Source organism: Rhinopithecus bieti, unplaced genomic scaffold (genome assembly GCF_001698545.2).
Source record: "Rhinopithecus bieti isolate Rb0 unplaced genomic scaffold, ASM169854v2 scaffold_11587, whole genome shotgun sequence".
NCBI classification, from domain to species: Eukaryota; Metazoa; Chordata; class Mammalia; order Primates; family Cercopithecidae; genus Rhinopithecus; species Rhinopithecus bieti.
In genome coordinates, this window is record NW_016806966.1 from 27,669 (window position 1) to 35,351 (window position 7,683).

General features: G+C 37.3%; 1 long non-coding RNA gene across 1 annotated transcript; it reads left to right on the forward strand.

Annotated features, from left to right (window-relative positions):
* The first annotated feature begins 265 nt into the window (after positions 1-265).
* On the forward strand, positions 266-7,235 carry LOC108534034 (uncharacterized). Its single transcript, XR_001886868.1, has 3 exons — positions 266-349; positions 3,568-3,637; positions 7,142-7,235. It is a non-coding gene; the product is annotated as an uncharacterized LOC108534034 (long non-coding RNA).
* The last annotated feature ends 448 nt before the right edge of the window (positions 7,236-7,683 follow it).

A 7,683-nucleotide genomic window follows, 5' to 3' on the forward strand; every position in this document is an offset into this window, starting at 1 on the left:
TTCTATTCTAAACCAGTCTAATTTTCTTAAATTTTTAGTTTCTATGGATCCTACTCTGAGGTTCTAGGAAAAAAAATATTTTCTTCAACTCTCATAAGTTCTTTGTTGAAATGGAACCCTGTAGCAACAGACAGATTAATAAGAGAAAAACAAACAGAAATTTATTAACATGTATATTTTATAAATAACATGGGAAACACACAAGAGATGAAAAGTCTTAAAGAAGTGGTTTTGAATTCCAGATTATATACATCTTCAACAAAGAACAGTGACATTTTAGAGAAGTGACAAGACAAAAGAGAGGACTTTGAATCTCCAGTGGCAGCAAATGGTGGGAAGGCAGATAAAGGTAAGTTAGTAAAGCTTGTTAATGTAGATTCCTCTGATCTCATCTCCAGGCTGACATGTATCCAAAGCTGTCTTCAGTGGTTAATTTTTTTCTCTCCCTGCTAGAGAAGGGGGTCAGGATACCTTTTATCTTTGTAAATCTGCTTCCTGCTTTTCAGCAAATAGAGGGAGGGCAGAGAGCTGCATCTGCTTGTTCTTAATTCAACATAACAATCCTTCATATTTCGGGGTGGCATATTCTGGTCTCCCACAATGTATTAATGTTTTTCTCTTCTGTGTTTAAGATGCAGATATGTTCTGAAGTCAAGAGTCTCTGCTTCTGAGTAAGGGCTTCTGTGAAATCTCTGCTGCTTGTTAAGTTGCCCTGGAAGTGACTTCTTTTTCTTTCCTACAGCATTGTAGCTTTCTGTGTCTTTACTGAGAGTACACTGTTTACCTGGTTGACTGCCTCTCTTATTTGGTCTCTTGGTGGCAGGGTAAGAAGGAATTACATTTTGCTTATTTTGGTAGAACTTTTAAAACTTTCAAATACAAGCTGAAAACTGCTCTCCTATTTTATAGAAACATAGATACTACATTTTGCTTTCAAGGAGAATAAGTCTGTAGACAGATAGTATATAGTTGGGCACAGGAGCTATTATAAAATATGAGAACACTATTTACTAGTTCCTCTAATGGTCTCTTAGCCTTGCTTTGTTCCTGAATTTTCATCATGGTCTTAATTACTGCCATGGACCAAGTTATTGTCTCCCCTTACTCTCCATCCATAGGTTGACATCCTAATTCCTGATGTGATGGTATTTAGAGATGGAGCCTTTTGGGGGTAACTAGATTTAGATGAGGTCATGTGGTTAGACCCTAGTGATGGGATCATGTTTTTATAAAGAGACACCAGAGAGCTTGTTCTCTCTCTGTCTCTGCCATGTGAAGACACAATGAGAAAGTGGCTGTCTACAGGTCAGGAAGAGAGCCTTTACCTGACACTGAATCAGCCAGCACATTGATCTTGGACTTTCTGGCCTCCAGACCTATGAGAAACAAATTCCTTTTGTTTAAGTCATCCAGTCCATGGCATTTTGTTACTATAGCCTGAGCAGACAAATTCAGTAACCATCATGTCATGATATTACTTTAAGGGGGAAAAGAGTACACTTCTGTGTTGCTTAGTGACAGGGATATGTTCGGAGAAATGTGTTAGGCAATTTCGTTGTGTGAACCTCATACAGTGTACTTACCAACCTAAATGGTATATATATTTTTCATGTGAAAACCAAATATCCCAGCACCATTATTGAATATCAATCATTTCCCCTACTTGACCTGAAATGCCAATATCAAGTACCATATATCAGGTTTCTATGTATACTCCATTATAATCTTCTGAGACCACTGTTTTATATGCAATCCATCACTGATGGAACTGTTACATGGTGCATGACTATACTTGTAAAAACTGTGATCAACATGAGCATCAGACTCTCTTGCTAACAACCCAGCCATCTTTCTGCAATTAGAAGCATCTCAGGTATTTTACTCCTTGATAGTTTCATTTTATACAAGTGCCAGCAACAAGAATCTCTGTTTGCAAGCCCCAGCTGGGAACCAAGAGTGATTGTTTAGGCTGTGGGTGTTAGTGATGGTGGATGTAGTGGGAGGATGGGTATCATACTGATATTGGCAGAGGGTGCAATTTGACTCATTTAACATGTATAATGGTTTGCCTGCATTAAGGATGGTGTGTTTTAAAACTGAGATATTGAGGTAAATAAATTAATGAATACAGATAAAATATTGAGGCAGGAAATTTTAACATGTTAATGTAAATTTCTATTTGTGGTCATCCTGTACAACTTTAGAAACCAAATCTTATATTAGAATGTCAGTTTCACAGACACTTATGGGAATAGATGAATAGCATCTATGTAAAGAAAATCTGAAAAATCCTTGACAACATCACCAAATGGCAAATGCATTTACAATGCTCTGTAAGAAAAGGGAAGAGCATGAAGAAAACCTCATATAAAACAGGGAAGGGCAAACAAAGGCTCGCTAACATTCTCATTGCTATTATCAATCTTTTTTTCTAGGGCTAATGGCTCTATATAAGACATGCACATTCATCTACCGATGACATCTGTGCAGAGCATGGAATGGCATAGGTTTGTTATTGCTTGGTACCCTGAGTTAGGGAAAATGAACTTCTGACATTTTGGAGGAAACAGACTTTGCTTCTTTGGTAAAATGAGGGTAACCTTGCTGCTTAATGTTCTAAGTTAAGTTGTAGACAAAATAATTGGAGAAACTATATGTCTATTACTATTATGTTACTTATAGAAGCAGAGAAATTGTTTTTAAAAACATATATTTGGTGTATAAATATGCTTTCTAGGAAGGGCTCCAATTGCAAATTTATAAGCACTCCAATGTGCTAGCAGACACAAAACTGCTGAAATTCTCAAGGTTTTGTTGTGCATTAAGGAGGAGATGAATAGACTTTGATATCAGTCTTTCAATGAGGAAAATTATATTCAGTACTATACTGGGATAATCAAATCCTTAGTGAAGAACTTTGAGGACCTTGAAAACGTATAAAACTGTGAATCCAAGCTCTTACTGGTATTTCTGATACAGCGTATCCTTTCTTATCCTTGAAAGCCATACTCCCTCTCCAAGTAATTTCTTAAGTTCATTCCTTTTGTACGGCCCTGTATCAGCAATTGCTCTGATCAGAGAGTAAATATTGGTTTGTTTACTTTGTGACCCTTGTGGGAGCTCAGGAGTTGTACTAGAAATGAAATGTTGGTGGCCCCAGATGAAATGTGTCTCTTGGTCTGCTTTTGAAAATTGCAGTTAATCCATTTGCCTAGTGTTCCATTATTGGAACACTAAGCTTGTGGAGTTATTTATATCCTACTGCTAAAGGTCATCACTAAGGTCTGATTTTTCACACAAAAAATTTGCAACCTCTGGCATAAATGGGTTAATCAGTGTGATGATGTGACATTTGTCCCTATGTTTTCTGGACTTCTCATGACATGTATTTCCTCACAAAGATGAATGCCTCCAATAAAAATGAAAGAAGAACTAGTATAATATACAGTCCCACAATGTACTGGTATCAACTGGAGTACATTATTGCTTGCCTGTAGACTCTCCAGTGACAAAAATGAATTCAATAATAATTTAACAGATATTTATCGAACACTTACTTTATTCCAGGAACTGCATACACAATGGAGAGGAAGACAAAAAGGCCATGGCCTGATGAAGCTTACATTCAGACAGACAAGTAAGTAAACAAATACATAAGGTAAATAAGCTAAAGCACTATTCAATGTTTTGTTTCAGTTATCTATTCTTATATATATAATAAGCCATCCCCAATTTAGTGCCTTAAAACAACCGTTTTCTCTTGCTCTTTGATTTTGTAGGTCAGGGATGTGGAGAGAGTTTGGCTGGGTGATGAGCTCCAATCATAGCATTCGCTGGGATGGGGGATGGGGAGGATCTACCTCCAAGATGTCTACCACCCTGGCACATCTAGTGTCTCAGCGGTGTTGGCCTCTTTCTCTTGGGGTCTCATCTTCTAGGCCCTCTCCAGGTGGCTTGGATTTCCCAAAAAATTGTTGCTCAGGGTGGTCATACTTTTTACATGATGTCTGGCTTCCAAAAGTCACAAAGCAAAAGTTGTCGAAATAGTTAAGGATGATTCTGATGGTGGTGCGGTGTCACTTCTCGTGTAATTAGTCTCAGAGTTCACCTAAATTCAAGAAGAGGTTGAAAAATAGACTCCAACCTTAAATGGGGGGTGAGGGGAGGTGGCAGGGTCACACTGTGGAACAGCAGGTGGGATACGAAATATTTTATTTGGAATATTTTGGAATATTTATATTACTTTGGAAATAAAGTATACTTTGTTACTTTGGAATAAATAAAGTTACTTTGGAATAAATACTTTGGAAAACGCAATCTACTACATACATGAAAAGGAGTGGATTGCAGGGTCGGGTGCAGGGGCACTTATTTTAGTTGCGGTACCAGCCATGAAAAGGAGTAGAGGAAGTTCTAGTTTGAGCAAGTCTATACAAATGGTCAATTGACATTCACATAATGCCTCATTAATGATCCTGATGACAGTGATTGGATGAGAAGCGGCAAGTCGAGAAACAGAAATTCTACTAGTCTTGTTTATCCATCTTCTCTGAGCATTTGCTTTAGTTCATTCTTAATCATTTACACTTTTCTTTTATGCCTAATTTTTTGCTGGAGGTGATACATTGCAACAGTGACTACTTAGATATGGTTGTGGTACAAGTTTCTGAAATCCAATTAAAGCAAATGCAGACATGTTATCAAGATGGATGTTACCTATAAAATCTTCTGTTCCAAATAACTAGAGCAGAGCTTGGTGTTGGCAGCTCTGTGAGATGCAGCAGAGAGCCCATTAATGCCTTTTGCAATGATGTCTGTGACAATCAAGGAGTGTTTTGTCCCTTAATGCTTTTGTAAAATCAATATGGATTATTGATCCCAACTTCTTAAAGACTTCCTAGGAGGTTGTGTATACCATTAGTCGTTCATGAGATAGTTCAACAATTGGGACATTCTTTTAGTTTTCCATGATTAGAATCCCTTCTAAATCACCTTGTTCTACCTAATGCTTTCAAGTAAATAATCCTATGATGTGCCGCACAGAATCTGTTGTATCAGTGGCTTTCGTTTCTTTTTTTCTTTTGATGCATAAGTGTTTCTGGAGGTACTTGAAAAATGTAGACTCCCAGGTCTTGCCTTCAAGGATTTAGATTTAGTTAGTCTGGAATAAGACCTGGGCATCTGTACTCGGAATACATGCTGGATAATGCTGAGGTAGATGCTCAAAGGATTTACCACTTTGAGATAGTAGGTTTATGATGGCTGGTGTCCACAGTAATTAAAACAATTTTTTGAAGGCTGTATAATGATATGAAACCCAGAGTATACTCGATATAGTCAAGGACTATCATTGCACTTGACTGTTATATAATTCTGACTGGACTGAGCCTTCACTGATGCCTTTTTATTTAAGCAGACATTCCTTAAGTACCGACAATGGAGAAGGGACTATGGTAGGTGCAAAGAGGGTCACAGAGATGAGGAACACATGATTTTTGTTCCCAAGGAATCTACGATTTTGGCTTTTCATTAGTTTGTGTCCACTAATAACTATATTAGAGAATAACTTAATTACTGTCAGCGAAGTGAATTTGAATTTAACTCAATTCAGAGTTAGGAAATTAAAATGCCAATTTACCATCAGTTTGCTTTTGTGCCTTGAGCAAACCTGTTTGTATCTCTAGTGTTCATTTCTCTTCTAAAATAAATGGGTTAGGCCATACAATTATAAAATATTTTTGTACTTCTAAAATTCAATGTTAAAAACTTCATGTTAAAAAAACCAATGAGCCAGGTGCGGTAGCTCATGCTGGTAATCCCAGCTCTTTGGGAGACTGAGGCGGGTGGATCGCCTGAGGTCAGGAGTTTGAGACCACCCTGGCCAACATAGTGAAACCCTGTTTCTACTAAAAATACAAAAAATTAGCTGGATGTGGTTGCAGGTACCTGTAATCCCAGCTACTAGGGAGGCTGAGGCAGAATAATCGCTTGAACCCAGGAGGTGGAGGTTGCAGTGAGCCAAGATCGTGCCATTGCACTCCAGCCTGGGCAGCAAGAGCGAAACTGCATCTCAAAAAACAAACAAACAAACAAACAAACAAAAACAAAACCAATGAACAAAAGAAGATACAAGAATTGCTAATAAGCACATGAAAAGATGTTCAAAGTCCTTAGTCATTAGGGAAATGCGAATTAAATTTCAGTGGGATATCATTTCACATCCACTAGAATGGCTATAATAAAAAGACAGTAACAAGTATTGGTGAGGATATGGAGAAACTGGAATTTTCATGTATTGCTGGTGTGAATTTAAAATGGGGGAACTGCTTTGGAAAACAGTTTGTCAGTTTTCAAAAATTTAGATTTACTGTGTGACCCAGCAATTCCATTGCTGGGAATCTACCCAAGAGAAATGAAAGCATATATCCACACAAAGATTGGTATGCAAATATTCATGGCAGCATTATTCACCATAGATAAAAGTGGGAAGTAATCTAAACACCCATCAACTTGTTAATGGATTAAAAATGATATATACCTGTAATTGAATACTATTTAGCAACAACAAAAAGAATAGGTAACTGATGCGTGTTATAACATGGATAAATTTTAAATGAAAGAAGCCATATGCAAAACAGGACATATTGTATGATTCAATAAACATCCCATAGATGACATGTCCAGAAAGGCAAACCTACAGAGACAGAAAGCAGATTAGTGTTTGCCTGCCGTTGGGAGTAGAAACAGTGGGGTGGTGGCTGCAAATGAACATGAGGGAGCTTTTCAGAGGAATCAAATGTTCTCAAACTGGATTTTGGTAATGGTTGCAGGACTCTGTAAATTTATTAAAAGTCATTGAATTGTACACTTCAGGTGGATGCATTTTATAGCATGTAGATACTATAAATATTATATAAATATATCTTTTTATTTTAGAGTATATATATGTATATGTATATATATATACTCTAGTCCCATATGGATCTAGTAAATTTCTACAGTCAAAGAGAAAAAAAATCCTTTACATATATGTCCTTTACTCCTGTTTTAGTCCATTTCATGATACTATAACAGAATACCAAAGGCTGGGTAATTTATAACGAAAAGGGTTTGTTTTTGTTTTTGTTTCTGTTTTTTTAAGCTCACAATTCTGATGACTGGGAAGTCCAAGATCATGGCACTGGCATTTGCTCAGCTTCTGGTGAGGGCCACATGCTGTGTCAAGACATGGTAGAGACATAGAAAGGTGAGTGGGTGCATAAAGAAAGCAAACACGAGAAACAACCTGCTCTTGTGGTAACCGATCTAGTTCCGTGAGAGTGAAAACTCATTCCCGTGAGATGACACTAACCTATTCATGAAAAATCTGCCCCTATGGCTCACCTCCCACTAGACCCCACCTCTCAACGCTGCTATATTTAGGAATCAAATTTCGACATGAGTTTTGGCAGGGGCATACTACATCCAAATCACAGGAACCCTTTATATTCCTTCTCTATCTATACTAATAGTTTAAGCCCTATCTGAGGGGTAAACTGTAGAACACATGCCTTAAAATGAAGGTAGTTTCATAGCTCTGACAAAATGATAACATTGCAAGTAACATAATAATAAAATACTTATGATTTCTATTATTTTACTTTAGCTCCAATCCTTACATTATCTGATTTAAACTAAAGGAGC